General features: G+C 46.3%; 1 protein-coding gene and 1 pseudogene across 1 annotated transcript in view; one reads left to right on the plus strand and one right to left on the minus strand.

Annotated features, from left to right (window-relative positions):
• The window catches only part of NBEA (neurobeachin), a gene marked incomplete at its 3' end in the record, with an annotated part of 537034 nt that overhangs the window by 429997 nt on the left and 94961 nt on the right, over positions 1-12076 (minus strand). The gene's annotated exons all lie outside the window — the stretch shown is intronic.
• LOC102754745 lies at positions 1980-3422 on the plus strand (annotated as a pseudogene).

Here is a 12076-nt window from a genome sequence, read left to right on the forward strand (position 1 = left end):
TATTTTGGCTATATTTGATGGAGATTTTCACACATATTTGAGTGATGATTCCATTGATTCAACGAATGATGCTGAAAAGGAAAATTTTCCCATCGAGTTTTTTAATAGTATTATTCCTTTGGGAATGCCATGTCATAAATTAAAATTGAAAGTGGGTGCAATCATCATGCTAGTGAGAAATCTTAATAGTAAATGGGGTCTTTGCAATGGTATTAGATTTATTATCAAAAGATTGTGACCTAACATAATTGAAGCTGAAGTATTAACAGTATCTGCGAAGGAGAGGTTGTTCTGATTCCAAGAATTGATTTGTCCATGTCTGACACTGGCCTCCCATTTAAATTAATTCAAAGACAGTTTCCTGTGATGCCAGCATTTGTGATGACTATTAATAAATCACAAGGACAAACTCTAGACAGAATAGGAATATTCCTACCTCAACCTGTTTTTGTACATGGTCAGTTATATGTTGCTTTCTCTAAAGTTCAAAGAGTGTGTGACGTTAAAGTCATAAATACTTCATCACAAGGGAAATTAGTCAAGCACTCTGAAAGTGTTTTTACTCTTAATGTGGTATACAGGAAGATATTAGAATAAGTTTAATCAATTTATCAGTCATTATTTGCATCAGTGTTGTTTTTATATCATGTTTTTGTTTTTATATCATGTTTTTGTTTCATGTCTTTGTTGTCATATCATGTTGTTATTGTTTATTTGTTAATAAATTTATATATTACTTTCATATACATTTTACTACTTTTTTTCATCTCTGACTTCTATTACAGAGAAAGGGCAAATAGCCACATTAAAATATTTCTTCTCATTAATTCACTTTCGATGTGCACAAATTTGTGCACCGGGCCACTAGTAAGATTATAAAACAAAACGGAAAGAAAATAATGAGGAAGTGAAGATATTCCTACACCCTATATAGGCTCATAATATGTCTTGTGGTCATTCATATGGATAAATATTCCTGTGAATATGAAGGAGAGAATACGCTGAAGAAGGTAGATAATCTCACTGTCACATATCCAACAAAGACCCTTGAACCTAGAAGAGGAACTAGGTCTTAAACATGTGGGAATGTTAACTCCTACACTCCAGTCCTGTTTTTTTAGATTTTGGACTTTCAAAAAGCTGGTTACTCTGACACAAAGATGGAATCCAGTAAATAGCAAGAAACATCTCTTAGAAAATCCAACTGAAGATGAGTAAATTCCATCTTATAAAACTAATTATTTAGGTGAACACTTCTCTGCATTTTCTTATTATTTTTTAACTTTAGAGCAAACTTTTAAAAATGTTTATACCTGGTCTCATAACTATATTCTAGTGGATATTAAGCAAAGGTGTTGCATGACCAAAATATAAAGAGTAGAGTAACATCCCTCTCCTTGAAACCATCATTATTAATGAAGCAGAAATCAGTGAAACTTTCAATCTCAGGAAATAAAATTCAAGACTACTAGTATTAGCTGAATCTTTCTCAAAAAAAGTCTCTCTGTATTACCAAATCTGGAAGTTTAATTTTGTTTTATAAAAAAACCTAATCTGTATATATAAAAAGCCAGTGCCCGTGACAACCGTGAGGACCAATCAATGGGTCACACACCCCCAACCCCCCGCCCGGCCCTGGGGCTCAGATTGATCAGGGGATAGCTAACGGGGGAACTGGGGTGAGTGGCTCGGTGGGGACTGTTGAGTGGGCAGAAGGCAGACCTCTTGGTCCCTTCTCCTGACCCTCAGGCTCCTACCAATCAGTGGCCATGGTGGGGCAGAACTGGGGACTGGCTTCCATAGTAGTCCTCAGGTTCAATCTCCAGAGGACAGGACAGGCACCAACGGACCAGCACCACCGGCACGATCCTGACAGCACTGCCGGCCTCCTAGAACTTGGTTGTGGGCACTGTGGCTGCTTCCCCTCCGTAGATGCTCCACAAGGAAGAAGGGATACCGCCAGTAGCACCAGAGGCGACCAGCAGTGACTGCTCTCCCCGTGCTTCTTTCAGGTCACTTGAGCCAGCCCCCGACCGCCCTGATCCAGATGAAGTGTGAGTACCACACACGGAAGGAATGTAGCAAAAAAACAAAAACCGATGACTAAGAGAATGCCGCAGGTCACATCTGGAGTCCAGCTTAGGAGAATGGGGAGAAGGAAGAATTCCATAAGCTGGCCGATGCCAAGATATTTCTGAGTGACTGCCTGGCGTGTAACAGGTGTGTGACTGCAGAGGAAGGAGTCCAAGTTTCTCAGCAGAACACCAAGGACTTCTTCCATGTTCTGAACCTTAATAAGAAATGTGATACCTCATAGCACAAGGTGCTGGCAGTGTCTATATGTCCTCAGTCTTTGCCTTATTTTGCTGCTAAATTCAACCTCAGTGTCATTGATGCATCCAGAAGGCTCTGCAGCTTCCTCGAAAGCCTTGGGGCACACTGTCTTTGACATAAAGATAGCTGCAGACTCAGCATCCTGGAGAGTCAGAATGAATTTGTGCATCGGTACTGCCAGCACCGTGAAGAAGAGCCCTGGCTACCCATGCTGACCTCTGCTTGCCCCGGCTGGGTCTGATATGCAGAGCGCATGCTGGGTCACCCCATCACCCCCCACCTCTGCACGGCCAAGTCTCCCCAGCAGATCGTGGGCTCTCTGGTGAAGGACTACTTCACCAGACGGCAAACCTGTCCCCAGACAAGATTTTCCACATCACTGTGGCCCCGTGTTATGACAAGAAACTGGAGGCCCTTCGAGAAGATGTTCCCACAGCGTTGCATAGGTCCCGGGGTGCTGAATGCATGTTAACCTCAGGTGAAATTGTCCAGATAATGGAGCAAAGTGACCTTGCCCCGAACAACACCGCCCTGGACACTCTGTTTGGAGATGTGAATGAAGTAGAGGTGAGGCTACACGAGGGTGCCAGCTCCGACGGGTACCTGGTGCACATCTTCAGGCACATGGCCAAGGAGCTGTTCAACAAGGACCTGGGGGGGCTCACCTACCGCACCCTGAGGAACAAAGATTTCCAGGAGGTCACCCTTGAAAGGGATGGAGAGGTTCTGCTGCGCTTTGAGGCTGCTTACGGCTTTCGGAACATCCAGAAGTGGTCCTGAAGCTGTAGAGGGGCAAGTTCCCCTGCCACTTTGTAGAGGTCCTGGCCTGCACCAGAGATGCCTAAGCGGCAGAGGTCAGGCCAAGGGGAGGACTGCTGTGGCAGATGGAAGGCATCTACACTGCCATCCTCACAGTGTGGCCCCCGGAGACCAGCGCCCATGTGCAGGAGTTGTACCAGGAGTGGCTGGGGGGCGGGGGCGACTCCCCTAGGCCCAGGCGACCCTGCACACTGCCTAGCAGGGCCCTGGATAGCCTGCCAGGACATCAAGTGGTAACTGTCCAGCAGACGCCCAGTCTGCAGGCCACCTGAGGAGGGGTGTCAGACACGTGAAGGAAAGGCTTAGCATCTCTGTCATTGCTTTGGTTTTCAGAATTCCCTGCTCCCCATCTGTTGGCTCCCTCCCTCTGAGGAGCGCTGTCATCATCACATTGGGTGCAACTGGAATATTGTAGCTCGAGAGGATTGCCCCAATGCACATATCCTTTGGTCCAATAATGAAAAAACCCCAAAGAACAAGAATGGAGACCAACTACTGTTCTTTAGGCTTAAAAAAAACCCAGAAGTGTCCTGTGAAGAGCTGAGACTCAGCTCTGTCCACACACCTCAGAGAGATTCAATGAGGAAATGGCTCAGTTTGACCCTGACTTTACCCACTTAAGTTACTCTTGAAGGTGTCTTCGCCACAATGTGAATAAACTGCCACCTTTTGGAATAGGGGCTCATACGAAAGTCTGCATTCCCAACTTTTCTTGAAACAGATCTATGTTCTGCAGCTGTGGCCACCATCCTGAGACCAGGTCCTGTCGACCAGGTCCTGTCTCTGGGAATCAGGGGGCACTGGAGTGGAGGCCCCCTACTCTGTGCCCTTTTTCATTCAGGGATTGAGCTGAACTCACTTTGGGGGAGGCCTGGCAAGGGTGACAGGGGTCACAGATGGAAGGATGGAGAATGGAGAGGCGGATATCCTGCTTGGTCCCTCCTGGGTGGGGTCAGACAGATGAAGGCTGGCCAGCCTGCCCCACTATTGGGTGAGATAGTGTCCTCTGTGTCCACCTCTCACCCCATGGGCCCAGCCACTCCCCTCATCTCTGAGCAGCCCTTTGCATTCCACAACAGTGTGCTCTGCCCTCACATGCTGCTCACCCTAAATGAGAAGGAAGAGAGCAGTTGGCCCACAGACAACTACACAGAAAGATACACAGCCATCATACAGCCCAGCACTCCGTGCAAGTTAGGGTCATCCTGTGAAGTGAGGCCTGTGGCTGGCCTGGTGTTGGTTTCCAGAGCACTTAGATTTTGTTACCATGTGGGTAACATTCTTATTGAACCCCACAGCCTGTTAGAGTTCTCTCATTCATGTGTTATTGTACCTGTGCACCCATCTGGGTTGATAACTGGGACATTGCGTGAAATTACCTATTTTCTGCTTTCAATCTATTTACAGTGGTGTTTCAACCTCTGTGGTAATGTAGATCCATTTCTGATTATGGAATAAACAGCTGAAGTGTCAAAAAAAAAGTGGCTGTTAGGTGGCTCCTGACAACTGGCAGGAACGTCTGTGGGACGGATCCGGATCCCAGGCTGGCAAGGATATTCCACTGCCCGCCTGGAGGGCTGATTGGGTCCTGGCTACTCCCCACCCCCGTTGGGACCCTACTCTCATGCACCGGGCCTCTAGTTATCTATAAGTCCATGGTGCACAACATGCACACACATACACAACCAAACTACTCTGAAGTCTTAATTTCCAGTCGAAAAACTGATTCTGTTACCTAAAACAAATAAGGTTACAGGAAGAGGGGGGAGAAGAAAAAGAAAAGGGGTAGGACGGATTAAAAGAGAAAAAGCAAAAGGGGAGGAAAGAAGAAAATGAAGTAAATGAGTAAAAGACAAAATGGAGAAGGCAAGGTGGGAAAAGAGAATGATGGAATAGGAAGAGTAAAAGGAAGTAACGGGTGAGAAGAAAACAAAACTGTAATTTAAGTAACATTTCTGCAAATATTCTTCATAAAATATAATTCCTTAAAACTACAATTAAAGTGACAAAGTTCATATAAAAGTTGAGTGATGGGGGAGGGACTGAGCAAAACAAAACAAAAAAAAGAGAAAAAACTCATGTACATGGATGAGAGTATGGTGATTGCATGGTAGGGGGGACAGAGGGTCACCCCAAAACACAATCAGTTTGGGTGGTGGGTGTGTGTGTGTGTGTGAGGGACAGTTAGATATCCCAGGAGCGCAAGGGGCTGGCAGACCAGGCTCTCCTGGAGGGGGAGCCACTGCTACCGCTGCATGCACTCCACAGGCGGCTTGGCTCTGGTACAGAAACCACACCATCTTGAAGGGGCAAGCAGATGGGGCTAATAGCTCAGCCTCACCACCATAGAGACTGGCCTTGGACACCATCCAAGACTGCACAGTGATTCACAGAGTGTATACCACCCCAGCCAACTTCACGCTAACTCAGCCGCAGACTCTGGGACCCCCACAGTGAGTTGCCAATTGTGCCCGACCCCAGCTAAGGAAGTGCTGCCTCAGCCATGAACTCCAAGATGCCCGACTCTGAGGCTGTGGGCTCTGGAACCCCTGCAATGAGCCACAGAGAGCACACCACATGGCCAGGGCTATGGAACCCCTTGCACACTGGTGAGACCTCAGGCAACCCTTGCCACAGGAGCTGGGACCCCAAGCACATCCACAGCAGCTTGACTACAAGTTCGGGTGAGTCACATAGTCAGACAACCTATGAAGAGACTTCATTCATGAACAAAACAATAACATTCAAGACCCAACTATATCAGGAGAACCTAAATAAACCAAGTAGGGGGCTTTGCTAAAACACTCACCTCAGGAGATCTAAGAGACTGCACCACTGGGGCCCACAAAACACCTTACTACCTGGGACCACTGCAAAAAATCTGGGTGGCATAGCAGTTTGATCTAAAACATAGAAACAAATTCAACAGGATTGAAAAACTGGGGAGTCAAAGAAACAATCCTCAAAGGCAAGAAAAACAGGAATCGCCAGGAAAGTAACTAAATGAAATGGAGGCAAGTAACTTCTCAGAAAAAGAATTCAGAGTAATGGTTATAAGGATGCTCAAGAATGTGGATGACAAATACACACAACTCAATGACATGAGGAGCTGAATGAAAAATTCACCAACATGAATAACAATTAAGAGGACATGAAGAACAATATAGATTCAGTAAAGAAAACAATGGAAAGTTTCAACAGTAGACAAGCAGAAGCTGAGTACAGAATCAGCGAGTTAGAAGACCTGGTAGTAAGAAACACCCAAACAGAGCAGCTACTAGAAAAAAAAATTAAAAAGAAGGAAGGGAGTCTAAGGGAGCTTTAGGACAACTTGAAACAAAACAACGTCAGCATAATAGGGGTAAAACAAAGAGAAGAAGCTGAGCAAGTAATAGAAAACCTGTTTGAAGAAACAATGACAGAAAACTTACCAGACTGAGGGAAGAAAAGTCACCCAAGTCCAAGAAGAATGGAGATTCCCAAGAAAAAAGAACCCAAAGAGACCCACAACAAGATATAAGATAATTAAATTGGCAAATGTAAAAGTCAAAGACAGAGTCTTAAAAGCTGCAAGACATAGACAGAAAGTTACCTAGAAGGGAGCTCCCATTAGACTATCAACTGATTTCTCAACAGAAACACATTAGGCCAGACAGGAATGGAATGAAGTATGTAGTGATGAAAAGCAAGGGACTGAATCTCAGAATACTCTATCCAGCAAGGCTATCATTCAAAATTGAAGGTGAAATCTGGAGATTCGCAGACAAAAATGTCTAAGGGAGTTTATTACCACCAAACCACCAATGCAAGAAATGCTAAAGGGACTATTGTACAAAGAAGAAATAGAAAGGGAGAAACAAACACAGGCATAAAAAATAAAAATGGCAACAAACAAGTATCTATCAATAATAAGCTTAAACAGAAATGGATAAAATGCTCCAATCAAAAGACATAGGGTAGCTGGATGAATAAGTAAACATGACCCATCCTAATACATAAAAACTCAGGGTCCGTAACGACCGACCGAAGGCTCGACCAAACACAGGAAAATCAGTCCTGCAGTCAGTGCTGGATTGCCTTAGCACTGAGAGAGGCCCAAAGAGAGAGGCAGGGTCTGATCTGCAGCCTTCTTGGCAGCTGTTGATCAGCCATTGCTTCTCTCTTTCTCTCTGGACTTCGTCAGCAGCCGCATCTCTGTTTCTCTCCGGGCTTCCACGGAGGCTGCTGATTAGCCACGGCCCTCTGATCAAGACCGGAGATAGGCATGGAGATGCTGACTGGCATAGAAACCAACCAATCAACCAAATCTGGGTGAACTGTGAGGACCCAATGGCTGCCTAGAAAGTGGAGCTTTTGGTGTTGATTGGCATAGAAACCGACCAATCAGAACCAAATTGGCCAGCAAGGGAGGGCCGTTGGGGGCGAGATCAGGCTGGCAGGGGAGGGAAGTTGGGGGCAACCAGACAAGCAGGGGAGGATAGTTGGGGGCGAGGTCAGGCCGGCAGGAGAGGGCCATTGGTGGTGAGATCAGGCCAGCAGGGTATATGGCCTCGTTCATGAAATTTGTGCACTGGGTGGGAAGGGGTCCCTCAGCCCGGCCTGCACCCTTCCGAGAACCCTCCAGGAATGTCCGACTGCCTGCAGGATGGGGCCTAAACTGGCAGTCAGACAAGTAGGCAGGCGGAGGCAGTTAGAGGCAATCAAGCAGGGAGGCAGAGAGGTTAGGGGAGATCAGGCAGGCAGACAGAGGGGTTAGGGGCAATCAGGAAGGCAGGCAGAGGCAGTTAGGGGTGATCAGGGATGCCCCTAACTGTTCCCCTGCCGGCCTTATCATCCCTAACTGCCTCTGTCTGCCAGCCTGATCGCCCCCTAACTGCCCTCCTCTGCTGGCCTGATCACCCCTAACTGCCCTCACCTGCTGACATGATCACCCCTAACTGCTCTCCCCTGCTGGCCTGACCGCTCCTAATGGCCTCTGCCTTGGCCCCCACCACCGTGGCTTTCTCCAGAAGGACATCCAGAAGATACCCAGTCTAATTAGCATATTACCCTTTTATTAGTATAGATATATGCTGTCTACAAGAGACCCACCTCAGAACAAAGGACTCACACAAACTGAAAGTGAATGAGTGGAAAAAATTTTCAGGCAAATGGAAATGAAAAAAAAAGGTAGCAGGATACAAAATCAACATCCACAAATCAATGTAATTTTTATGCACCAATAATGAATTCTCAGAAGGAAAAACTAAAAAAGCAATCCCACTTAACATTACAACAACAAAAACAACATGCCTAGGAATAAACTTAAATAAGGAGGTACAAAACCTGTACTTGGAAAAGTATAGGACATTGAAGAAAGAAATAGTGGAAGAGCCCAGATGGCAATGCTCAAGGGTTGAGTGTCCAGGAGGTCAAGGTTTGAGTCCCAGTCAGGGCACATGCCCAAGTTGTGGGCTTGATCCCCATTGTGGGTCATGCAGGATGCAACATATCAAAGATTCTCTCTGATCACTGAGGTTTCTATCTTTCTCTTCCTCTCTCTTCCTCTCTGAAATCAATAAAAATATATTTTTTAAAAAAAGAGCCCTAGCCAGTTTGGCTCAGTGGATAGAGTGGCAGGCTACAGACTGAAGGGCCCCAGGTTCAATTCTGTTCAAGGACATATACCTAGGTTACAGACTCCTGGCCCTGGTGGAGGGCATGGGGGAAGCAACCAACTGATGTGTTTCACTACCACATCGGTATTTATCTTTGTCTCTCCCTCTCTTACTGTCTCTAAAAATCAATGGGAAAAATATCCTTGGATGAGAAAAAAAAAGAAAGAAACAGAAATAGAGGAGGTAAAAAACAAAGGGAAGTGTATACCATGTTCATGGAGTGGAAAAATTAACATCACTAAAATGTCTATACTACCAAAAGTAATCCTAGATTCAAAGCAATCCCTATTAAAATACCAATGGCATACTTTATAGAGCAAGAACAAATACTCCAAAAATGTATATGCAACCATAAAAGACCCCAAATAGCTGTAGCAATCTCTCCAAAGAAGAACAAAATAGAAGGGTTCACAATACTGGATACCAAACTACACTACAAAGCCATTATAATCAAAACAACCTTGTATTTGTACAAGAGCAGGCATATAGACTAATGGATCAGAAAAAAAAAAAAAGGAAATTGACCCACACCATTGTGGTCAATTAATATTTGACAATAGAGGCAAGAACATACAATGGAATAAAGACAGTCTCTTCAACAAATGGTGCTGAGAAAACTGGACAGACACAGAAAAAAAAAAATGAAACTAGACCACAAATTTACACCATACAGAAGAATAAACACCAGGTGGATAAAAGACTTAAATATAAGGCATGGAACTATAAATGTCTTAGAGAACAGGAGAACATAGGCAGTAAAATCTCAAGTATCTCATGTAGCAATATGTTTATGGATATATCTCCTAGGGCAACGGAAACTAAGGAAAAAATAAACAAATGGGACCACATCAAAATAAAAAGCTTCTGCACAGCAAAAGAAATCACCATGAAAAGGAAACCCATTGTATGGGAGAACATATTTGCCAATGATACATCTGATAATGGGTTAATATCCAAAATATTTAAAGTACTCATCCAACTCAACAAAAGAAAGACAAACAATCCAATTAAAAAATGGGCAGAAAACCTAAACAGACATTTCTCCAAAGACGAAAAGCAAATAGCCACAAACATGAAAAAAATGTTCAAAGTCACTAATAATCAGAGAGATGCAAATTAAAACCACAGTGAGATAATGACCTCACATCTGTCAGAATGGCTATATCATCAAAAATCAACAAACAAGTGCTGGCAAGTTATGTGGAGAAAAGAGAACACTAGTTTACTGCTAGTTGGAATGCAGATTGTTGCAGCTACTATGGAAAACAATATGAAGTTTCCTCAAACAATAAAATATGGAACTTCCATTTTACCCAGTGATCCCACTTTGGGATATATCCTAAAAACCCCAAAACACCAATCAGAAATATATGCACCCCTTTGTTTATAGCAGGATTATTCACCATTGCTAAGATTTAGAAACAGCCCAACTGCCCATCAGTAGATGGATAAAAAAACTGTGGCACATGTACACAATGGAATAGTATGCAGCAGTAAAAAAGAGGGATCTCATAAATTTGGGACAGCACAGATGGACCTGAAAATATTATACTAAGTGAAATAAGCCAAACTAAGAAAAATAAATATCACATCACCTCACTTATATGTGGAATCTAATGAACAAAATGAACTGACCAACAAAATAAGACCTGAAGCAGGGAGGCATAGAACAGACTGACATAACTTCATGTGGGGTTGGTGGAACAAGAAGAGATACAGCAAAGAACTTATATAATTACTAGAGGCCCAGTGCACAAAATTCGTGCACGGGGGAGGGGTGTTCCCTCAGACCGGCCTGTGCCCTCTCCAATCCGGGACCCCTCAGGGGATGTCCGACTGCCTCTCATAATCCACGACCACTGGCTCCTAACTACTTGCCTGCCTGCCTGATGGCCCCTAACTGCTCCCCTACCAGCCTGTTTGCTCCTAACTGCTCCTCTGCTGGACTCATCACCCCTAACCACCTCTGCCTTGCCCCCTACCCGGGACCCAAGATTTCCTCCTCTGGCTGGCCGCAGGCACCCAGAACCCTGGCCAGCTTTGCCCGAGCCGGCTGCAGGGGACCATGGGCAGGCGGCTTGGCCCAGGCTGCAACCACAGGTGCCTGGGAATGTGGAGCAGGCGGCTTGTCCCTCTCCCAGGCCACAGCCACAGGCACCTGGGACCGTGGAGCGGGCGGCTTGTCCCTCTCTCTCCTTGGCGGCAAGCGTAGCCGCTGGAGCCCGCAACCATGGGGACCACTGGGCATGTGGATTGTCCCTCTCCAGGGCCGCAGGCGCAGGCACACCTGCTGTCAGTCAGGACCAGGGGGCGTGCAGCTTGTCTCTCTCCCGGGCCGCAGGTGCAGGCTCAGCCGCTGGCGCCTGGGACTATGGGGTAGGCAGCTAGTCCATCTCCCGGGCCGCAGCCCCAGCCACTGGAGTCCAGGACTACAGGGTGAACGGCTTGTCCCTCTCCAGGACCGCAGCCCCAGCCGCTGGCGCCCAGGACCATGGTGCCTGTGGATTGTGCCTCTCCCAGGGCGCAGGCGCAGGCGCTACTGCTGACACCCAGGACCACGGGGCAGGCGGCCGTCCCTTCCCTGGGCCACAGCCTGGCTGGTCCCCATTCCTCTCTCGTGAGCTCATTTGTGCCTGGCAGGTCCCCATTCCTAACTCCCCAGTGTTGAATGTCTGAGTCGTTACCACATGACAGCATGAGGGCATGACAACCATTTGCATATTAGCTCTTTATTACATAGGAAATGCATAGTCCATGAACACTGGCAATAGTGTAGTGAAGATCTGGAAGGGGGCAGGTAGGGTCTGTGAAAAGGGAGGACAAGGGGGTTAAAATGGTAAATATCTGTAATACTATCTATAATAATAAAAGTGTAATATGCAAATTGACCAAACATCCAAACAGCGGGACAGTAGTCTGGACTACCACGCTATGACACCCACTGGCGCCAGGCCAGCCAAGGCAGGTGTGATGCAATTAGGCAGGGGCCCAGCCATTGCCCCATGACCGCCCTTCAGAGGGAGGCCCAGGCCACCAACCATCGGGCTGCAGTGGGTGGGCGGGGCCTCCCTCTGTGGGGGTGATCCATCACAGGGATCCTGGACTGTGAGAGGAAATAGGCCAGGCTGAGGGACCCCCACCCCAGTGCATGAATTTCATGCACCGGGCCTCTGGTATCATTATAACTTTCCCTTCGGCTCAGGAAGTCGACACTTTCTTTCGGCCAAAGACCGAGGACTGCATTTCCCCAGAAGTGGAGCCACACA

This window comes from Myotis davidii, unplaced genomic scaffold (genome assembly GCF_000327345.1).
Source record: "Myotis davidii unplaced genomic scaffold, ASM32734v1 scaffold144, whole genome shotgun sequence".
In the NCBI taxonomy this organism is placed as follows: Eukaryota; Metazoa; Chordata; class Mammalia; order Chiroptera; family Vespertilionidae; genus Myotis; species Myotis davidii.